The 24,095-nt window shown below is 42.5% G+C and overlaps 1 protein-coding gene and 1 long non-coding RNA gene across 2 annotated transcripts in view; both read left to right on the top strand.

The window, feature by feature from the left end:
• OSBPL1A (oxysterol binding protein like 1A) overlaps positions 1-24,095 on the top strand; it is a 546,359-nt gene that overhangs the window by 95,543 nt on the left and 426,721 nt on the right. The window lies entirely within an intron of this gene.
• Positions 22,669-24,095, top strand: part of LOC115085299 — a 35,410-nt gene continuing 33,983 nt past the window's right edge. The window contains exon 1 of the long non-coding RNA XR_003854790.1: positions 22,669-22,752. This is a non-coding gene — a long non-coding RNA (uncharacterized LOC115085299). The remainder of the gene's footprint in view (positions 22,753-24,095) is intronic.

Raw genomic sequence — 24,095 nt, 5'->3', positions numbered from 1 at the left:
TTAGTAAGCGGCAACTTGGGCCAACTCTAGATTAGTTTGTCTAGTATTATAGGCTGGATGTTCTTGAGACAGGATGCTAATTGTCTTAAGAGCAAGCTTGTAATCCACCCACCCAGTGTAATAGGACTTTCATACATCCCACGTGTTCTTGATTGGAGCAGGGCAAGGAAGAAGAAAATAAGACTTAACCTGACTTCCTTTCCTTTACTCCTGCTGCACCAGTCAAGAAGTCTACCCTGCGATGTGCAAATTGGGCTACCTCTGAGTGAGATCTAATTTAAGGGGGAAATGGTTTGAGATTTTTCATTCCTCAGAGGATTTTTTAACTGGATTTCTTAGTGCTTCTCATACTGTAAGCTAATTATTTCGAAGTCAGAGATCCAAGATGGCTACACCAGTATTGCATGACTGAGCTCACTCTAACCTGGTCTTTTTTATGTACACTAGCTCGTTTATGGGCTGAATGAGGTAGTCTGATGTTTCAGCCACGTCTTTAAACTCCTGATTTAGGCCCGATGGATGCTCATCTGGTGCAGAAGAAAATTAATCTGGGAGAAGGCTTGTTGGAGTTGTGCTGGGAAGGAGGACTTTGCCATCTCCCTGAGCCATTTACAACTTTTGTTCCTGGAAGAGTGGATCCCTCCTGCTAATCCAGCTGAGGAGAGGTCGTGTGGAACACGAGACAAAGCGCAGACTGTGCGATGCCTCTCGTTCTGAAGCAGCTGCACACATGCTCTCTGTGAAGCTGAGGGAAGTGCTATAACAGAGGCTCAGTGGCAGACTGGAGGAACTTTCACCTTTAGGAATTTTTTCTCTGAACTGGTAAAACCAGTTAATATTACTCTGAATCTATTTGGGAAGCCATCCAGACTTCAAATTGTAATAAGAACATAAGAACATGTCATACTGGGTCAGAACAAGGGTCCATCAGGCTCAGCATCCTGTTTCCAAAAGTGGCCAATCCAGGCCATAAGAACCTGGCAAGTACCCAAAAACTAAGTCTCTTCCATGTTACCATTGCTAGTAATGGCAGTGGCTATTTTCTAAGTCAACTTAATAGCAGGTGATGGACTTCTCCAAGAACTTATCCAATCCTTTTTTAAACACAGCTATACTAACTGCACTAACCACATCCTCTGGCAACAAATTCCAGAGTTTAATTGTGCGATGAGTAAAGAACTTTTTCCGATTAGTTTTAAATGTGCCACATGCTAACTTCATGGAGTGCCCCCTAGTCTTTCTATCCGAAAGAGTAAAAAACAGATTCGCATCTACCCATTCTAGACCTCTCATGATTTTAAACATCTCTATCATATCCCCCCTCAGCCATCTCTTCTCCAAGCTGAAAAGTCCTATCCTCTTTAGTCGTTCCTCATAGGGGAGCTGTTCCATTCCCCTTATCATTTTGGTAGCCCTTCTCTGTACCTTCTCCATCGCAATTATCTTTTTTGAGATGCAGCGACTAGAATTGTACACAGTATTCAAGGTGCAGTCTCACCATGGAGTGATACAGAGGCATTAGGACATATTCCGTTTTATTCACCATTCCCTTTCTAATAATTTCAGTGTGTTATCCACTATGACACCAAGATCTTTCTTGGGTTGTAGCACCTAATATGGAACCTAACATTGTGTAATTATAGCATGGGTTATTTTTCCCTATATGCATCACCTTGCACTTATCTACATTAAATTTCATCTGCCATTTTGATGCCCAATTTTCCAGTCTCACAAGGTCTTCCTGCAATTTATCACAATCTGCTTGTGATTTAACTACTCTGAACAATTTTGTATCATCTGCAAATTTGATTACCTCACTCGTCATATTTCTTTCCAGATCATTTGTAAATATATTGAAAAGTAAGGGTTCCAATACAGATCCCTGAGGCACTCCACTGCCCACTCCCTTCCACTGAGAAAATTGTCCATTTAATCCTACTGTTTCCTGTCTTTTAGCCAGTTTGTAATCCATGAAAGGACATCGCCACCTATCCCATGACTTTTTACTTTTCCTAGAAGCCTCTCATGAGGAACTTTGTCAAACACCTTCTGAAAATCCAAGTATACTACATCTACCAGTTCACCTTTATCCACATGTTTATGAACGCCTTCAAAAAAGTGAAGCAGATTTGTGAAGCAAGACTTGCCTTGGGTAAAGCCATGCTGACTTTGTTCCATTAAACCATGTCTTTCTATATGTTCTGTGATTTTGATGTTTAGAACACTTTCCACTATTTTTCCTGGCACTGAAGTCAGGCTAACCGGTCTGTAGTTTCCCGGATCTTTAAAAAGGGCCCCTGGAGCCCTTTTTAAATATTGGGGTTACATTAGCTATCCTCCAGCCTTCAGGTACAATGGATGATTTTAATGATAGATTACACATTTTTACTAATAAGTCTGAAATTTCATTTTTTTAGTTCCTTCAGAACTCTAGGGTGTATACCATCCGGTCCAGGTGATTTACTACTCTTCAGTTTGTCAGTCAGGTCTACCACATCTTCTAGGTTCACAGTGATTTGATTCAGTCCATCTGAATCATTACCCATGAAAACCTTCTCCAGTACGGGTACCTCCCCAACATCCTCTTCAGTAAACACCGAAGCAAAGAAATCATTAAATTTTCCGCAATGGCCTTATCTTCTCTAAGTACCCCTTTAACCCCTTGATCATCTAACAGTCCAACTGACTCCTTCACAGGCTTTCTGCTTCGGATATATTTAAAGTTTTTACTGTGAGTTTTTGCCTCTACAGCCAACTTCTTATCAATGTCTTACATTTAACTTGCCAATGTTTATGCATTATCCTATTTTCTTCTGTTGGATCCTTCTTCAATTTTTGAATGAAGATCTTTTGGCTAAAATAGCTTCTTTCACCTCCCCTTTTAACCATGCCGGTAATAGTTTTGCCTTCTTTCCACCTTTCTTAATGTGTGGAATACATCTGGACTGTGCTTCTAGAATGGTATTTTTTAACAATGACCACACCTCTTGCACATTTTTTACTTTTGTAGCTGCTCCTTTCAGTTTTTTTTCTAACAATTTTTCTCATTTTATCAGTTTCCCTTTTGAAAGTTTAGCACAAGAGCTGTGGATTTGCATACTGTTCCTCTTCCAGTCATTAATTCAAATTTGATCATATTATGATCACTATTGCCAAGCAGCCCCACCACGTTGCCTCTCTCACCAAATCCTGTGCTCCACTGAGAATTAGATCTAAAATTGCTCCGTCTCTCATCTGTTCCTGAACCAATTGCTCCATAAAGCTATCATTTATTCCATCCAGGAACTTTATCTCTCTAACATGTCCCGATGATATATTTACCCAGTCAATATTGGGGTAATTGACGTCTCCCAGTATTACTGCACTACCAATTCAGTTAGCTTCCCTAATTTCTCTTAGCATTTCATTGTGCGTCTCACCATCTTGACCAGGTGGACAGTAGTATACCCCTATCACTATAGTCTTCCCCGACACACGGATTTCTACCCATAAAGATTCAATTTTGCATTTAGCCTCATGCAGGAGGTTTATCCTGATGGACTCTATGCCATCCCGGACATAAAGCGCCACACCGCTTCCCGGGTGCTCCTCTCTATCACTGCGATATAATGTGTACCCCATAAAGCACTGTCCCACTGGTTATCCTCCTTCCACCCTGTCTCTGAGATGCCAATTAAGTCTGTCATTCACTGCTATACATTCTAATTCTCCCATCTTACTACTTAGACTTCTGGCATTAGCATACAAACATTTCAAAGTTTTTGTTTTTTATTTTCATTCTGTTTAATTGATAGGGATAAGTTAGAATTTTTTAGCTCAGGTGAGTTTTTAGTTACAGGCACTTGGACTACTTTTCTTATTGGAACCTCGCTGTCGGGATGCCCTAATTCTAATGCATCATTAGTATCCTTTGAATATACCTCTCTCTCCGAACCATGCGCCGCTGAGCAACTGTCGGCTTTCCCCTTAGAGCAGCTTTTAAACTAGAACAATCTCCTTTTTAAAGGTTAGCGCCAGCAGTCTGGTTCCATCCTGGTTAAGATGGAAGGCCATCCCTTCGGAAGACACTCTCCCCCCCCCCCCCCCCTTCCCACAAAAGGTTCCCCAGTTCCTAACAAAACTGAATCCCTCTTCCTTGCACCATCGTCTCATCCATGCATTGAAACATAGAAATGACAGCAGAAGAAGACCAAACGGCCCATCCAGTCTGCCCAGCAAGCTATGCACTTTTTTTTTATTTCTCTCATACCTCTGTTACTCTTGGCTCTTAGTAACCTTTTGGTTCTATTTCCCTTCCACCCGCACCATTAATGTAGGGAGCAGTGTTGGAACTGCATCCAAGTGAATATTTACCATAGTTAGGGGAGACTTCAGAGCTCTGCCTGCCTTTGGTGACCTGCGAGTGGAACAGGGAGCATTTCAGAGAATGCTACCCTGGAGGTTCTGGATTTCAGCTTTCTACCTAAGAGCCTAAATTTGGCTTCCAGAACCTCCCACCCACTTTTTCCTATGTCGTTGGTGCCCACATGTACCACGACAGCCGGCTCCTCTCCAGCACCGTCTAAAATCCTATCTAGGTGACGCGTGAAGTCCGCCACCTTCGCACCAGGTAGGCATGTTACCAGGCGATCCTCATGCCCACCAGCCACCGAGCTGTCTACATTCCTAACAATCAAATCACCAACTATGACGGCCGACCTAACCCTTCCCTCCTGGGCAGTAGGCCTTGGTAAGATATCCTCAGTGCGAAAGGACAATGCATCACCTGGAGAGCAGGTCCTTGCTACAGGATTCTTTCCTGCTGCACCCGGTTGATGCTCTCCAATCAGAGACCACCTTCCTCCAAGGCAGCACCAGGGCTGCCAGTCTGTAGTTGGGACTTGGCTACTATGTCGCTGAAGGTCTCATCTATATACCTCTCTGTCTGCCTCAGCTCCTCCAGGTCTGCCACTCTAGTCTCCAGAGATCGGACTTGTTCTCGGAGAGCCAGGAGCTCTTTGCATCGCATGCACATGTACAACTTCTCACCGGTGAGTAAAAAATCATACTTGTGACACTGTGCAAAAGACTGGGAAGCCCCCCTCTTGCTGCTGGACTGCTGCCTTCATCTCAATTTTGATCAGTTTCTAGTTACATTTTAGGTTGCTATGGGAGTAGGAATGTCTAACGTCCTTTAAATGTATTAGTGAATTCACTATATGTCTGGTAGAGGCCTACTGGGGTCTGATCAAACTCAGTTTTTGTGGTGTGTTTTTGTTTTTGTCTTTTTTTGGTTTTTTTTAATACAAACTCAGTTCTGCTTACTAGCTGCCTTATTGACTGACTATTTAAAAATACAAACTTGTTTATTCACTTCCTTAGTGACTATTAAAAGCACAAACACACTAAATAATATTCCCAAATAGTTAACTTCGTCTTTTTTAAAAGTATTGGGGCAATGTCCCAAGCAAAAACTTACTGATTCCTTTCAGCCACCAGCAAGGTGATCCTCTCCTCTCAGTGCTCCCACTTGCAGTGTAACTTAATCCAGTGGTTAATTGGTTGCACACATCTCTAAAAACATTAACACTAGAAAATGAAATTACTGACCATAAAAAAAAAAATCTTTGTAAAATGCTACAGTGGAACTTCAAAGTGTTACTGCATTGCAACAGCCTTTCCTTAAAGGAAATCAAGTGTATACGACCAGATTGGAGCAAAGGGAGAATCAAATGCGGGAAAGAAATTTACATTTACAAATGTTTCAAAGGATCCACTCATCTCTCCTAAAAATGTAGAAAAAATACTTGCTGGAAATTCTAAAAATACCTGAGCAAACATTAAACACTGGCTGCTAAGGTCTGTCTTCCACCTTTCAAAAAAGATGCTTCAAATAGGGAAAGAACTTGCATATTCCCATTATCTGAGCCAGCTATATTGAATCTTACTGCCATTATTGAATCCCTCAGACTGACTTGGTTACTTCTGCGACTCTTAGTAACTTTTCTTATGGAGTCAGATTGAGATTGAATTCTAAGAATGTTCTTCTGACAATCGTTGGGAAATCTTCATACGTTTAAAAGTTCATGTATATCCTGATATTGCTAGATATCTACTCAAAAGAAGACTATTTTTCAGGCCCACAGTGTTATAATTGGGTGCCTTTTTCTTGTTCAAATTTCCCTGCAAATGCCTTATTAAATATCAAAATGCTACAAGTTTGCTTTTTTTTTCTCCTGTGCACATAAATGTTTTGAGTGATAAATTGCCCTCTACTTATAGAAACACAGAAATGATGGCAGAAGACCAACAGGCCCATCCAGACTGCCCAGCAAGCTCACTTATTTTCCTATACCTTTCTGTTACCCCCCCGACCGCTGAGTTCAGGGCCCTTATTGGTAACTTTTTATTCCAATTTCCTTCACCCCCATCTTTGATGCAGAGAGCAGTGTTGGAGCTGCATCAAAGTGAAGTATAAGGCTTAATGTTTGAGGGTAGTAACCTTTGTAACAAGAAGTTACCCCGATGTTTGTATACTCATACTGCTCAAATCGATGCTTTGTTAAATGTTGTCTGGATGTAAATCCTCTTTTCCTCATTCCCCTCCTGCTGCTGAAGCAGAGAGCCACACTGGATATGCATTCAAAGTGAAGTATCAGGATTGATTGGTTTAGGATAGTAACCGCTTCAAGCAAGCTACTCCCATGTTTGTTTACCCAGATTGTGCAGCCTTGTTGGTTGTTGCTTAAATGAAAGTCCTCTTTTCCATATTTCCACTTGCCGTTGAAGCATAGAGCAGTGTTGGAGTCACATTAACTATGTGAACGTTTATTGAATAAGGGTATAAATCACCAGATTGTAGCTGTCATTCCTGAAAGCCATTCCCATCCTCTAGGCTTTATGGATCCAGTGTTTATCCCATGCCCCTTTGAAATCCTTCACAGTTTTGGTCTTCACTTCCTCCGGTAGGGCGTTCCAGGCATCCACCACTCTCTCTCCATGAAGAAATACTTCCTGACATTGGTTCTGAGTCTTACTCCCTGGAGTTTTAAATCGTGACCCCTAGTTCTGTTGACTTTTTTTTTTTCCCCCAACTGAAAAGGTTTGTCATTGACTTTGGATCATTAAAACCTTTCAAGTATCTGAATGTCTGTATCATATCACCCCTGCTCCTTTCCTCCAGGGTATACATATTGAGATTCTTCAATCTCTCTTCATAAGTCATTCTGTGAAGACCATCCACCTTCTTGATTGCCCTTCTCTGGGCCATCTCCATCCTGTTTCTGTCCCTTCAGAGATATGGTCTCCAAACTGAGCACAGTACTCCAGGTGAGGCCTCACCCAAGGACCTGTACAAGGGGATAATCACTTCCCTTTTCTTACTCTATATTCCTCTCTATGCAGCCCAGCATTCTTCTGGGTTTAGCTATCCCCTTGTCACATTATTTCACAGACTTCAGATCATTAGACACTATCACCCCCAAGGTCTCTCTCCATCGAATACATTTTTTTCGGATTTCCACACCCCATATGCATGACTCTGCACTTCTTGGCATTGAATCTCAGCTCCATGTCTTCGACCAGTCTTCCAGCTTCCTTAAATCCATCTCTCTCCACTTCTTCCAGCTTGTCCACTCTGTTGCAGATCTTAGTATCATCCGCACATAGACAAACCTTACCTTCTATCCCGTCTGCAATGTCTCTCACAAAGATATTGAACGGGACTGGTCCCAACACCGACCCTTGCGGCACTCCGGTCATCACCTCTCTTTAGAGTAAGTTCCATTTGCCATCAAACATTGTCTTCTGTCCTTCAACCAGTTTGCTATCCAGGCCACCACCTCTGTCACTCACTCCGAAGCTTCTAGCTTTATTCACAAGCCTCCTGTGCAGGAACATAACAAAAGCTTTACTAAAATCCAAATACATGACATAGAGTGCTCTTCCTCGATCCAATTCCTTAGTCATCCAGTCAAAAAAGTCTATCAGATTCGTCTGACAGGACCTTCCCTTGGTGAAACCATGCTGCCTCTGGTCCATCAATTCTGCTGATTGTAGATAGTTCACTATTCTTTCCTTCAGCAGCGACTCCAATACTTTTTCCCACCACAGAGGTGAGGCTAACCGGCCTGTAGTTTCCAGCCTCCTCTCTGCACCAACTCTTGTGAAGCGGGACCACAGTCACTCTTCTCCAATCACTCGGCACCACTCCCGTTTCCAGGGACCTATTGAACAGGTCACGCAGCAGAGCCACCAGCACATCTGAGCTCCCTCAGTATCCTGGGATGAACCTCATCAGGCCCCATAGCTTTGTCCACTTTGTTTTCCTAGCTCTTCCCATACATTCTCTTCTGTAAACAGATTTATCCATTCCACTCCCCTCCAGTTTCTTGTTAACTAGCATCTGTCTTTCTCCGGGGTCATCTTCTCCTGTTGTAGCCAGTTGAGCTTCTATTTGCCCATTAATTAAACCGCTCTAATATATGTTGTCTCCACAGGTATGCCAGTATTACTTGTTGCAGTCTGTTTAATTTTCCCTGAGGTCGTGTTCCTTGGATCTCTATAGTTTAAGGTTTAGGATTGAGACTATATCTTTTTTCCTTTAAAACATTCTGACTACTGTAATATGGCAGGGTTGTTTTTCTGTAACTCTGTATCCGTTCAAGTGTATTCTTGGAATGTGTATTGAAATCAAATCAACTTATTCAAAAAGTGTAGTTATTACATTTTTGTATTTGCTAGTTGCTGTAGTTTAAATTTTAGGTTTGACAGTAGTACACTGGTTGTATCTGGTTTCCATGCATGACATAAGGATGGGGGGGAATCTCTCTCAACTGCTGGATGAGGAGACTAAACCACATGTTCTTGACTGTGGAAATAAAGGAAAAGAATTATCATAAGTTGTGGGGTTTTTATTTTATTTCTCCTTATACCCGGTTTCTACAAAGTGGAATACATGTTGCAACATTTTATATTGCTGTTGGTCAAAGTTGGAGCCTTGGGCTTTCAATGGTTGTACAGTACCAGCTGCAGGGTAACCTAGCCCAAAAACTAGCTAGAAATACAGCCAAGGCCCTGTACCAGTTATGTATGTACTTGTGAGAACCTCTCCTGAGCCTCCCTAGGCACTAATAAGTACATTGAAAATTGTCTAGTAAGATGAACTGATTGAATCCTTGTCTTAACTGCTGCTGTCTGCAGTTTTGTTTTTTTTTTTTCTGTTCAGGGTTTGTGAATTTAAATTTGTTAGCTCTGTCCTATGACTGATTCCAGAATTTTTTATGTTTGATTTGTGTGTTTTAGGACTGTGACCCTTGGGTTGTGTAGGGTCCCCAGTGTCCAAACCTCCTTCCCTCCCCCCCCCCCCACCTTAAAATACCTCTTAGGGATATCTTGTGAGCAGGAACCCAATTGGTGGTAGATGGTCCCCATTGTAGGGGTGCAGGTGTAAGACAGGCCTGGATAGTGCTTGGCAGGACCCTCAAGTGTCCACAGGATTATCCTGCATGGGTGTTAGGGATAGTGCCAAAGTGTTACATGACAACCATGTTTTGATTCTGCTGCTTTATTTTTCCATACTTCATGTTTTCTTACAGCTTCCAATCTGTTAAACACTTGGATTACTTTTTTTCTTTTTAGCATTGGTTAACTTCAATAGAGGAGCATTCTGCATACAGCCACATTACTGCTCCCAGGATCAACTCAGTGATGAGGAAGAGGATGACATGGTGGTGGTTGGAGATTGCAAGAATCTCTGAGGTAAATCCTGAATGATTCAATTCTTTATCTAACCCCATTTACGTTGTATATTATACCAGACTAGTGCTCCATGTTGGAAAATAGATGTGCTCATGTAGTCAAAAAAATTAACCACCTTCATAGAATAAAAAACTCAAGGACCAAGTAGTCATAATCATGGAAACTGTTATAGAGAACAAAATCACAATATTTAGATAGACATGGTTTAGTGGGGGACAGCCAGCATGGATTTACCCAAGGGAAGTCTTGCCTCATAAATTACATTTTATGAGGGGGTGGACAAAAGTGAACCAGTAGATTGTGGTATATTTGGATTTTCATAAGACATTCAAAGTCCCTCATGAGAGGCTTCTAAGAGAACTAAAAAGTCATGGGATAGGAGGTGATATCCTTCTGTGGATTGCAAACTGGTTAAAAGACATAGGATTAATGGTTTGTTTTCACAGTAGAAAATGTAAACAATGGAGTTCCTCTGGGTCAGTACTAAGGTGCTTTGTAATATATTTATAAATGATCTGGGAAGGGGCACGACGAGTGAGGTGCTTAAATTTGCAGATGACACATTTATACAAAGTAGTTAAATCTCAAGTGGATTGTGATAAATTGGCAGGAGGACCTTGTGATTGGAAGATTGGGCGTCCAAATGGCAGATTAAATTTATTGTGGACAAGTGCAAGGTGATGCATATAGGGAAAAATAACCCATGCTATGGTTACATGGTAGGTCCACATCAGGAGTTATCACCCAGGAAAGAGATCTAGATGTCTAATAATATATTGAAACAGTCTGCTCAGTGTGCTGTGGTGGTCAAAAAAGCAAATGTTAGGAATTATTAGGAAGGGAATGGCAAAATGGTAGATATCATAATCCTGTATCTCTCCATGGTGAGACCAAACCTTGAATACTGTATGCATTTCTGGTTGCCACATCTCAAAGTAAAGAGAAGAGCAACCAACATGATACAGGGGAGCCGTAAAAAATCCCCTTTGAGGAAAGGCTGAAGAGGTTAGGGTTGTTCAGCTTGGAGAAAGATAGCTGAGTGGGGGGGTGGATGGGATATGATAGAGGTCTACAAAATCATGAAAGGACTTGAACGGGTAAATGTGAATCGGGTTATTTACTTTCTTGGATAATAGGACTAGGGGGCACTCCATGAAGCTAGTAAGTAGTTCATTTAAAACAAATTGGATAACATATATTTTTTCACTTAATGCATAATTAAGCTCTGGAATTATTGCCAGAGGATGTGGTTACAGCAGTAGCATAACTGGGTTTAAAAAAAGGTTTGGATAAGTTCCTAGAGCAGAAGTCTATAAATGATTAGAATTAGCGTGGGATCTATTCATATTTGGGTACTTTGTGACTTAGTTGGGCCACCAGATATATATATATAAATATGAATGATCTAACCAGTTTGCTGTACTGCTCTACTAGCTCGTGTGCTGTATACAAGGAATCCATAAGATCTGGACTTGCTTGGATGGAGCATCTCTGGCTGTGTATCTTTCTGGGGTGCAAAATGTCTTCAGACACCCGGAAGAATTCTTCAGCCACATGATTGGAATCTAGACACAATGAGGTAGACTTGATAATGGTCTCTCTCCCTAAATGGCCTTCGATCACATTATTGCCAGGTAGGGGTGACTCTAGCTTGATCTGATGGCATCCAGCAAGAATGCAAAGGTTTGGCATATTTTTCAGCTGAAAGATTCTTCTTTATCCAGAATCAATGCTCTTGTTCAGCATTTGGCCTCCTTCACCCATGATAGGCAGAGTCCTTCCAAAGGCTGCATCTGCCATGGTATATTGGATCTATCTGTTGTGGCAATCCATATTTATTTTAGTGTGGCTTTGTAAAAGCCTTTACAACCTTGTACATTTTCACACTGTCTAAAAAAAAAAAAAATAAAAAAGCACTGAGACCTAACTTTCTTTAACTTTTTTTTTTTTTTAAAAAGCTACAAAGTTCTTTAGCTGAGACTGCTCAGTAGTTCATATTTTTCCCAGTTTTACTCCACAAACATTGCCTGTATTGGAGGCTTGCAAGAAGGAAGCGCCACTGCTGAAAAAAAGCCGTATGATGTACTGCAAAGGAACTTGGGGACACTACATACATAATGGCTTTATGGTCAGATGAGACTAAAGCAAAACTCTTTGGTCTCATTGGTAATATGTGATATAACACACATTAGCCTAACACCATCCCTACAGTAAAGCATGATAATGGCAGCATTATTTGCAGGGACACTTTGCAGCAGCAGGAACAGGGAGGCTGTGAAGATGGAAGGAGAGCTGGTTCTACAGACCTGGGACTGGGGAGAAGATTCACTCTTCAGCAGGACATTAACCCTAAGTAAATGCAACAATGCTATGGCTCAGCATGAAGGAAGTACATATCCCCCAAGTGGCCTAGTCAAAGCCCAGACCAGAATCCAGTAGAAAATCTGTGGCAAGATGGAAGACTGCAATCCAGAGATCTTCTGCCAACTTGAAAGAGCTTGAGTTCTGCCCAGAGGAATAGGCAAAAAACTGCATAATACACTGCAAAGTTTAGACACTTATCCTGAACTTAAGCTTGTTGGTGCAAATATGGCTGCTGTTGGTGCATGTGTTGAGGGTTTTGATGACTTGAGTTTAATTTTATTCTAAATTACTTTTGGTGTATTTCATCTTGCAAGAACAATTATAGAATGTTATATAGGTGAAACTCCTCCTTTCATATATTTTGACTTGTTTTAGATAGTGTGTGAGCTTCTTATATAAGTAATATATAATCACACAACAGGGTTTCCTCTCAAGGCATTCTGATTACTATGATGAACAAGCATCTGTTCTTTTTGTGGTTCCCTAACGTTAAAGTAGCTCAACAGGACTGTACATTCTGTTTAAAATATAGGTCAGCTAATCTATTATAAAACTGTGCTATAACCAGTGCCCTCAAGCTCATAATTATTGGCAGCTGCAGGAGAGTTTCCCATAATCACATTACTAAATTGACACCCTGCTGCAGAATCAACATTCCTGACTTTCCCATCTCTTCATTTAGTTTTGAACGTAAGGAATTGCCTTACTGGTCAAGCCCAGCAAACTGTTTCCAACAGTAGCCAATCCGGGGTACAAGCACTTGGCCAGTACCAAAACCTTAAATAGATCCCATGCTACTAACGCCAGTAATAGCGGTGGCTATTCACTAAGTCAGCTTGATTTTAATAGAAGTTTATGGACTTCTTCTCCAGGAATTTATCCAAAACTTTTTTTCTTTAAACCCGGCTACACTAACTGCTCTACCACTGCCAGCAACGAATTTCAGAGCTTAAACTTGCATTCAGTGAAAAACTTTCTCAGACTTCTCAATGTGCCCCCTAGCCCTATTATCTGAAAGAAATTACTAATTCACATTTACCCGTTGTAGACCTCTCATAATTTATATACCTCTATCATATTCCCTCTCAGCTATCCAAGCTGAACAGTCCTAACCTATTAGCCTTTCTTACAGCAGAGCCGTTCTATTCCTTTTATCCTTTTTGGTCGCCCTTCTCTGTATTTTATCCAGTACAACTATCTATCTCTTTTTGAGATGCAGTGTTCAGAATTCCACACAGTATTAAAGGTGTGGTCTCGCCATGCAGCAATACAGAGGCATTATGACATTCTCAGTTTTCACCATGCTCTTCCTAATTTCTAACAGTTTGGTTTTTCTTTTTTTTGACCACCGCAGCCCACTGAAACAATGATTTCAACATATCTACTATGATGCTAGTTCCTTTTCATACCCTGGCTCAGTCCAGACAAGTGGGTTTAATGCATTCTACCAGCAGATAGAGGCAGAGAAGAAACTGAGGCATTGCTACATAAGAGTGCCACCTGCAGTCCCTCAGCCATTTCTGTCTCCAGCAGATGGTAGAGGTGCAAACCTACAGTCTGACTAGTTACACTATAAACAAAAAACCCCCCAAAAAAAATACTTTGGATTACACTTGTTACACCCTGGAGTGTTAGGCACCTTCATGGGCCATCCCTCAGGTGGAGCTGGGCAACCGGGGGATTGGTGATCACTGCCTGTTTGTAGCCTTTGGTGCCAGAGGCCTTGATTAACCAGGGGACTGACTCCCTCATGGCCTCCGAAACTGCCACTGCCTGCTGTCGTTCCCATAAAGAGAAGTGTTCTTATCTTTGTGGGTCCCAGAAAACAATACAGCAAACAGTCGTTAGAGCCAGAAAGCTGATCAAACAAAAGTAGATCAGTCATCTTAGTTATAAGAATTTAGGAGATAAACATCTTATAACTAAGACGGCCACCTCTACTTTTGTTTGATCAGCTTTCTTGTCTGTGGCCTTGATTAAATTTTTTGAAAAAGGTAAAAGCTCTAAAGGATTTGAAGCGGGCAACCAGGAGCTTCTGTTTTGGAGGCGATCTGGCAGGGGCGCATTCGGCAGTGGAGGCTATCTGTGCCGGGTGGCAGGTAGGAAGGAGTAAGCCCATGCTGATTTCTCTGCAGAGAGATCCTGGCAGTTGCGGGGCTGGGCTCTTTTTTTTTTTTTTTTTTTTTTTTTTTCTTTTTTTTCTGTGCACAGTTCGCCATGGTGTGGCTTGACTGGTGCCTTCTGACCACGTGTGTGGCTTGTGGGTGCAGCAACATGCCCCGCAATTGCTTTTCCTTTGGCTGCATGGAAATGGCACAGCGGGCTGCAAGGCTGCAGCCTTTGGTCAGCCTGCCTCAGTTCCCACGCCCTTTGCACTGGTTGTGCTACAGGAGGAGAAGGAACTTCCTCTGGCATTTCAGGAGTCAGCAGGGCCTCAAGCTTGTTGGGGGCTGTGGCTAGGGTTCCGGGGGGGACCAATTGCAGCAGCTGGATTGCCAGGAGCGTGGGCAGTGGGGGCCCCTTGGAGGGAGGGGAGCTGGTGATTCTCCTCCACTGTCCCCTGTATCTCAGGTACCTAAGAGGATCAGTATGGGGGGGAGAGTCAGGGGGGAGTCTGAAGGTAGCTTGTTGGATCATGGTCCTGCTGATCTGGAGGATTTTTCGTAGAGTTGTACTCATGCATAAGGCCTTTCTGGCAAGGAAGGGAGGCAGTGGGGGAAGTATCCTGGTGAGAAGATTCCAGTTGCTTGGCAAGAAGGCAGAATCTTCTGATGGCTTGGGAGATCTTGTATGGCAGCTGGGTCTTGGCTGCTCAGGAATTGGGGGGGGGGGGGTGTCTCCGATGATATGCTGTGGGTCTTCCGTGAGCAGGCCTGGATGTGGCTGCTGCTGCTCCAGACCCAAATTCTGATCCTGATGTATATGAACTGGATCTGAATGAGTTCCTTGTGACTGAGGGGATGACACCAGAGTAGTCTCTATTTGAGAGAGGAGTTGTGGTTCCTCATTCCCCAGGTTTTGGAGGAATCTAGGGGTGAAAGTATCCTGGGTGAATTGGATAGTGAAGGGGTGAACAAAGTTCTGGATGGCCTGCAAGGCCTAGCACTTGCCCTCCACCTAAGAAGATCCATAGGCCAGCAAACTGGCCGTGGGACTACCTGGAGGCAGGCTTGAAGGTTGGCCATACTGTGGCAAAGCTATATCTATTGAATGAAGAGACTCTGTATCTTCTACAGGTCCCAAAGGTGGATTCAGTTGTGTCCGCTGTGACTAAGAAGACTACGATCCTAGTGGCAGGAGCTGCTGCTCTGAAGGATGTTCAGGACTGCAGCTTGGAGGTCTAGTTGAAGCGGATGTTTGAAGTTCCTATGTTAAGCATTTTCTAGGCAGCATGATGCAGGCTTAGAACCAGTTTCATCTGGGGCATCTAACGCCATTTCAATCTGTGGCAGCTGGAGTGGTGAATGCGCTCTAAGTCTTGGTTCATACTGCAGCCAGGAGCATAATTTCTACAATGGCAACCCATAGGCCTTTATTGTTGCCTAATTGCTTTGCGGATGTCCTGGTCCAAGACCCAGTTATGTAATCTTCAAATCTTTCCCAAACAAGATCTTTCCCTAAAAGATCAGTTGATGACTTTGGGGGAGCCCAAAGGAAATAGGTTGCCAGAAGATAGTGTGGCAAGAAGGTTTCCACATCGGTCCTGTTTTTTAGGATTACAGACTGTTTCGTTCCGGCAAGAGTGCCAGGACTGAAACAGAAATTTGAGACTGCCAGTCGGGGGATCGGTGGAGGGAAAGTCATCCCAGTGATGCCAGAGACACATCTTTCTCCATGGAACTGGTAGGGGGCAGTTTGTGTTCCTTTTTTTTTTAACAAGTGGACCAAGATCACCTCAGGACCAGTAGGTCCTGGAGGTGATGAGATGGCTATGCTTGGAATTTTCTTGGCTGTTCAGGGCCACACTTGTAACTTCCCACTGTCTCTTGGGACAAGTGAGCAAGCGGTGCAGGAGACATTGCAGTGACTACTATCCTGCATGTAATTGTTCCAGTACCACCTCTGGAGAGGGGGCAGGGTTGATCTTTGTACTTCATGGTACCTTAAAGTGGGGACTTTTGGCCTATTCTTGATCTGCAGAAGGTCAATGCTGCCTTCCCGGGTGCCGATGTTTCAGATTTAGACTTTGCGCAAGGTGATAATGGCAGTGGCGCAAAGGGGAGTTTCTGGCGTCTTTGGACTTGATGGAAGCCTATCTTCATATCCCCATTTGGGCTGAGCACCTGGGGGGAACACTTCCAGTTTCAGGTATTTCCCTCTACAGTTTAGGGACTTCACCCTTGCACGTTCACAAAGGTGATGGAAGTGGTGGTGGCACGTGGGGGGGGGGGGGGGGGGGAAGGTGTTCTTGTAACCTGGACAATTGGCTACTACAAGTGAAATCAGAAGTGCAGTGTCGCTCAGTTCAGTGGGTCCTGCAACTCCTAGATTCATTGGGCTGGGTTACGAATCTGGCAAACTCCATTTGAAGGCTGGCGCCAGTCATTGGAATTCTGGGGGTGTGCTTTGATACCAAGTTCGAGAGAGTATTTGACTATAGAAAGGGTAGTCAAATTGGCAGTCAGGAACTTCAACTGTGGTATGCTGTCTGTTCCAGGTTCTTGGGTTCCATGGGCTTTTGCACACATGCATCCTCTGCAGAGGGCTCTGTCCGATTGGGAATCCACTTTCAGAGGAATTTCAGCTGCTGTCTCTCGTGGTGGCTGTCACTGCACAGTCTGGAGAAGGGATGCACATTAAAGTGCCTGACTAGGTTGTAGTGACCACAGATGGCTGGGGGGAGGGGGGGGGGGGATTTGTCAAAGGAAATTGCCCAGGGACAGAGGTCATCTGGTAGGTGACCTGGTTCATCAATCGGCTGGAACCAGGGTAGTGTGTGAAGCCTTACTGGTTATTTTTCCTGCTCATGCAGGCAAGTCGTGCAAGTGTCTCGGACAATGCGGCAACAGTGGTGATTCACCACTAGGGCAAGATATACACCACTTTGCCCCAAGAGACAGTGGAAATTACAAGTGTGGCCCTGAACAGCTGAGAAAATTCCAAGGCATAGCCATCTCTCACCACCTATTGGTCCAAGGTGATCTTGGGCCACTTGTGAAAAAAGACAAACTGCCCCCTACCAGTTCCATGGAGAAAGAGGTGTCTCGGCATCACTGGGACGGACTTCCCTCCACTGATCCCCTGACTGGCAGTCTCAAGTTTCTGCTTCAGTCCTGGCACTCTTGCCAGAACGAAACAGTCCTTAATTCCCAAAAAAACAGGACCGATGTGGGAAAACCTTCTTGCCGCACTATCTTCTGGCAACCTATTTCCTTGGGCTCCCCCAAAGTCATCATCAACTGATCCCTTTAGGGAAAGATCTTGTTTGGGAAGATTTTGGAAGGGCAGAACAAAAAGTCTAGTAGTTCTGGTGGTGCAAGCATATTTTGTTTGGGGAGAAGCATCTGGCAAGAGTAGCAGCTTCCCATGTAGCTGGAGTGAACAAACGTGCTGGCGGACGTCCTCAGCAGAGAGGATCTGGAGGAGTGGAGTTGTTGGCGGAGGCCTTCTCCTTGACTCGGGCCAGACTGGGCAGAACCAGCGATGGGCCTCATGGCATCTTCAGAAATGCAAAGATGGATTGGTTTTCAGTCTCAGAAAGAGGTCAGATCGAGGGTGTGAACACGTTCGTTCTCCTGTGGCTGTATGTTTCCACCACAGCCTCTCATATGTTGAAGGCTGTGGCTCATCGAGCTTCATCCAGGCAGGGTGATTCTAGTGGCTGCACTGGCCATGGTTTGCAGACCACCTTCCTCTGGATGGTCCCGTTCACTTGGCCCATCTGTCGGTGGTTGCACAGGGACCCATATTTCCAGACCGGAGGGATCAGTCTGTCTAGTGGCTTTGGCCTATGAGCGGCAATCGCTCCGCTTGAAAGGTTATTCAGAGTCCTGATTGGCAACTTTGCTTCAGGCAAGGTGGCCTTCCACATCTTTGGGCTTATGTCAGAGTGTGGAGTCTTTTGAATCCTGGTGTTTGCAGAACAAAATGCAGCCTTTGAAGGTGGACGTTCCACAGATTCTAGCCTTCTTGTAAAGTGGTTTTGACCATCAGTTTGGCTTATAATTCCCTTCGGGTTCAGGTGGCAGCCTTAGGTTCTCTTCAAGATAGGATTCAGGGAAGACTGACGTCTCATCCGGATGTGGTCAGTTTCCCTCAAAGGGGGCAAAACATTTGTGTCTTGGCAGATTTATCTGACATGGAATCTGAATCTAGTTCTTCGTGTGCTGTATGGTCCTCCCTTTGAATCTGTTAGGCGGCGGGCTTCTCTAAAGGGCTTAACCCTGAAGGCTGTTCTGGTGCCTATCTGTTCAGCTCGAAGGAAGGATTTTCAAACTGCAAGCTTGGTCGTATAGAGAGGAGACCCTTATATTTTTCGGAGAAGGGGTTTTTTTAAACATATGGTTCTTTTGCCTAAGGTGGTTTCCCTTCCTTCTCACCTTAACCAGGTGATCAAGTTACCAGGCTTGCCACATTTGTCTGCAGATACTCCTATGGTGAGGGAGCTTCACTTGCAGGATGGCTACAGAATTCTTTTGCGATATCTAAGAGCAACAAATGCCTGTTTGGAAATCTGATCATTTGTCCAAGGCACTATTGTATATGGCTGAAAGAGACAATAGCTTCAGCTTGCATCTGTAAGGGCCGGTTTGTGCCAGAGAGGTTGAGAGCGCATTCTGCTAGGGGCGCAAGCAACCTTGTGGTGGAGGGTCAACTGTTTTCTACACAGGAGATTTGTTGTGTGGCGATGTGGTCTTCACGTCACACTTTTACCAAACATTACTGCTTGGATGTTATCTGTGCCGGAGGAAGTGTCTCTTGGGGAAAATTGGTTGTGTGCAGGTCTTTCAAGTTCCCTCCCAGAATAGAGGGGCTTGGGCACATCCCACTGTTCTAGGACTGATTTGGGCACAAATAGGAAAGGAACATTTTGATTCTTAACCTGCTAATTTTCATTCCTGAAGTTACATGGATCAGTCCAGAGACCCATCCTCATCTTTCAAGACTTCCTCGCTTCTGGTTGTTGCTGAGCTGATATGGTGATATTCACAGTAATGAGAAGTGAACATAGTTTCAGATATGCATTCTGTCAGGTAAAGAGGGCCCTAGTTTTTTAGGGGGCTCCAACCTTTAAGTATCTGTTCACCCTAGGTTTATTGGAGTTAAGGTAGGCTGCTTAGGATCAGTTCAGTACTTTAGGGATTGCAGGTGGCACACTCTAAGTAGCAGTACCTCAGTTTTTGTGTTCTGCCGTCATGCTTGGTAGGGATGCATAAACCCACAGATCAGTGCAAGACAAGTGGTTCTTAGGATGAAAATTAGCACTTAGGTTCCATATAGGAATTATTAACCAGGTAAAAAGTAAAATTGGTTCTTACATGTGACTAGAGCATGGGTAATATTTTCTCTATATGCATTTACTTTGCACTTGTCCACAGTAAATTTCATTTGCCATTGGATGCCTAATCTTCCAGTCTCACAAGGTTCCCCCTGCAATTTACCACAATCTCCATGCGATTTAACTACTCAAGTTTTCTAATTTGCAAATTTCATCATCACCACTTGTTTAACCTTTCCAGATCACTTTTAAAAGCACTGGTCCAAGTATAGATCCCTGAGACACTCTGCTGTTTGTTTTTTTTCACTGAGAAAACTGACCATTTAATCCTACTCTCGTGAACTGCAAACTGGTTAAAAGATGGGGAAATAGGACATCTCCTATCCCATGACTTTAGTTTTCTTAGAAATCTCTCATGAAGGACTTTGGATTTTCAGAAGGTGTTTGATAAATACACCACATCTTCCATTTTACCTTTTCACATGCTTATTTTACCCTTTCAAAAGCTGGCTGTCTCATTAAGCCATGTCAGTCTATGTTCTATGATTTTGTTCTTTAGAATAGTTTCCACTAGTTTTCCTGGCACTGAATTCAGGCTCTCACTAGTCTATAGTTCCCAGACCACTCCTGGAGCCCTCTTTAAATATGGGAGTAACATTTGCCATACTCCATTCTTCCAGTACAATGGACAACTTTAATGATAGGTTACAAATTTTTACTAATAGGTCTGAAATTTAATTTGAGTTGTTTCAGAACCCTAGGGCGTATACCATCCAGGTGACTTGCTACTCTTCTGTTTTTCAATCTGGCCTACAACATCTTCCAGGTTCAGTTCATTGGAATCATCACCCTTAAACTATCTCCAGGATCAGTATCTCCAACATCCTTGTTAGTAAACACAGAAGCAAAGAACTCTTCCCTAAGTGCCCCTTTAATCCCTTGATCAGCTAACAGTCCAACAGACTCGCTTGCAGGCTTCCAGCTTTGGATATATTTTTAAAATGTGAGTTTTTGCCTCTGTGGCCAACTTAATTTCAAATTTTTAGTTCTCTTATCAGTGTTACATTTTACTTAACAATGCCTAAGCTTTCCTATCATTTTTTATTTATTTTTTTTTTATGATCCAGTTTTTGGAATTTTTTTTAGCTAAGAGCCTTTCATTTCCCCATTTAACCATACTCGTTTGGCCTTCCTTCCACCCTTATTAATGTGTGGAATAGATCTGGACTGCATTTATATCGTATTTTTAAACAATGTCCTTGCCTATCATACTCTTAAACTTTGCAGCTAGAGCTTTCAGTTTTAACTAGTTTCCTTTTTGAAAGTTTAGTGATGGAGCTGTAGATTTACAGTCCCCTTCCAGTCATTAGTTCAAATTTAATCATGTTATCACTATTACCAAGTTGGCTCCCCACCATTAACCTCTTGCCAAATCCTGCAATCCATTAAGAATTAGATCTAAAATAGCTCCCCCGCTCATTGATTCCTGAACCAATTGTTCCATGAAGCAGTCATTCCATCCAGGAGCTTTACCTCTTTAGCATGTCCTGATGTTTCATTTACCCAGTTAATACTGGGGTAACTGAAATATCCCATTACTGCACTACCAAATTGGTTAGCTTCCCTGTTTTCTCTTAGCTTTTTATCGTCAGTCTCATTGTGGCCAGGTGAATGATAGTATACTCCTATCACTATATTCTTACCTACACTATTTCTACCCTTAAAGATTCTACAGTGCATTTAATATCTTGCAGGATCTTTATCCTGTTGGACTCTATGCTATCCTGAATATAAAGTGCCACCCTCCCACCAAGTTGATTTTTCCTTATTTTTGCGATATAACTTGTACCTTAGTATAGTATTGTCCCATCGGTTATCCTTCCAGGTCACCGAGATGCCAGTTATTTCTCTCATTTACTGCTATGCACTCTAAATCTGCCCTCTTACTTAGACTTCTGGTATTGGCCTACATACATTTCAAAGTGTTTTGTTTGTATTAATCGGCTTATAGGTACATAGACTTTTTTTGTTTTTGTTGGGATGCCCTAACTCTCCTGTTTCATTAGTATCTTTAGGAGATCCTTCTCTCTGAGCAACTGTCAGCTTTTTCCCTTCTGTTTTAAAAGCTGCATCTCCTTTTTAGAGGTTAGCACCCGTAGTCTGGAATCTGCACTTTCAGAAAAGACCCCCCCCCCCCCACACACACACAGTTCTTTACAAAACAATCTTTCCTGCACCACTGTCTCGTTCATGCATTGAGACTCCGAAGAAAAGCTACAGGTTGCCTACCTGCCTTCAGTCATCTCTCTGCTCTAGCCCCCCTCCCCTCTCTGTCTTGAAGGGAAGGTGGGGGTGAATAGTAGATGGGGGAAAAAAACCATTTGATCCCTCAGATTTTCAAATCATTATCAGACCAAATAGGATTTTGATATAATTCCTAGATGGAATGATGTCTCTTTAGAATAATTTCATCTTTATTCAATAGTTCTTGCATCTGCATACGTGGTCCACCATAAACAAGCTGCAAAGACCTGCATGTGTGTTTGGGAGTCTGTAACTGCATGTGTACCACTCTGGCAGAGAAGACATTCATCTTCAGTGCATTGAAATTATAGTGATTTGGCTCTAATGGAATAGCCTAGTGGTTAGAGCAGTCGACTATGAACCAGGAGACCAGGGTTCAAGTCCTGCTGTCGCTTTAGCTTTACCCTCCATTGCCTCGGGTATAAAAATTTAGATTGTAAGCCCTCTGGGGATAGTGAAATACCTACAGTACCTGAATGTCTGTATATAAAAAATAATAAATAAATCATCCTTTTATACATCTGCTAAACCATGTGCCCCAATGTGTGGGCACATATCTTTCTGTATAACTAACGGCATGGCGTACTACTGAGGCAGAAGAAATATAGGCTCCTATTCTCAGACCAGGATTTTCTCAAGAAAATATAAAAAGGATGGTGGTTGCACTGCATTTCAATTCAAAACAAAAACATTTCACAGTTGAGTTTGCAATATCGTTGATTCTTTTTTTTTTTTTGTATTTGGTAAATGAGCTTTATCACTACATTAAGCATCATAGATTCTGTATGTGGAAGTCTTTTAACTACTTTTTTTTTTCTTTTAACAGAAAGCCCATGCAAGCCAGCATAAATTGGAGCAAGAAATTTCCAGCTTTTTAACAGTGTTGCAAGAGCATGAGGCAGTAAAAGGTACACCTTAATATTAAGTGCAGCTATTAGTAATTCAGGAAGTGGGTGAAACAATATTTGAAATTGAAATGATCTCTATCCACCTAGTGGCTTGACTTTAAAGCTTAATTCTCAGGCAGACCTTTAGATTATGAAGCTACTAATAACCTCTGATTGTATACTGCTATTCTAATAGGTTGTACACAATTTAAGTTTGTAATGTCCTAGGAGTGTGTAGTGCTGTTCTAACATGTACCTCTCTCTTTGGGTGAATTTCTTAGCCAAAAATACATTAATAAATCCAAACACATTTAGTATACAATTATAAAACATTTTTTTTAGATTCATATAATATTACATCAGGATAACAATCTAGAAATTAAAACATGTTGAACCCAATTTAAATAACTCCTTGTCTAGTTAATATATTTGAGAGAAGATGGCTTAATGGAACTTAAGTGAACTGGCTTTTTTTAATCTTAGGCAGTTAACTGCATAGGCTCAAAGAAAATTTTCCATTAGACACTACCCAGCACTTATAAGGATGCTGAGAAGAAAGGTAGTTCTATTGTGAAATCTTGAAAGAGCTGGGGGAAACCCCAAAATCTTATGACCAGTGAACAAAACATTTTTTATGTACAGGAATGGGGAATTTTCAGTATCCAGATCTATTCTAAAATGAACTACCAATTTTCCTTTCCCCAGATGGACTTCGCAACCAGTTTCTAAATCTTGTCAGATGAGATTGTACTTTCTCCACAGATCAAGCCACATGCAAATCCTGTCTTATATGTGGAAGATAAATTCCTGAAGTAGGAGGGATGGCTTATTTTGTAAAAGTTGTAGGCACATTTCTCAGTTTGGGCTAGTGTAGCCTTCTTAAATTCCTTACTTTATTGTAAAACAATTAAATCGATGTTGAGCTTTTGATGTGAACTTCTATCTTAATTCAATGAGCATTTTTTTGGTAATTTTCACATGAGCAAAAATGCAGATGTCAAGAATACAACTTTAATAGTCACATTTTTTACCTTAACAGTCACAACAGATTTCAACTTAAAAATTTGCCTTTCATATTACCTTCAGAGTATTATGACAAACTCAGTATTGTTTATTGATTCTAGGATGTATAGGGATTCTGCAAACTTCACAGCTCTGGGCCTTAAAGGTTGAATTGTAGCATTCTCTGCAGGGCCCTTGGAGCAGCTATTAACCCAGATCCTGCTTTTTTTGCTGTATGTCACCAAGACCACTGAAAGGCCCACCTGGCACTGTTAGACCTTGCTAATGGAGGATGCCACCACTTGTAGATTTAACCTTAATTCTGGAGCACTGATGCCATCAAAGAAACAGTGGTCCATTGG

Source organism: Rhinatrema bivittatum, chromosome 2 (genome assembly GCF_901001135.1).
Source record: "Rhinatrema bivittatum chromosome 2, aRhiBiv1.1, whole genome shotgun sequence".
Classification (NCBI taxonomy): Eukaryota; Metazoa; Chordata; class Amphibia; order Gymnophiona; family Rhinatrematidae; genus Rhinatrema; species Rhinatrema bivittatum.
This window is presented reverse-complemented; position numbering and strand designations above follow the sequence as displayed.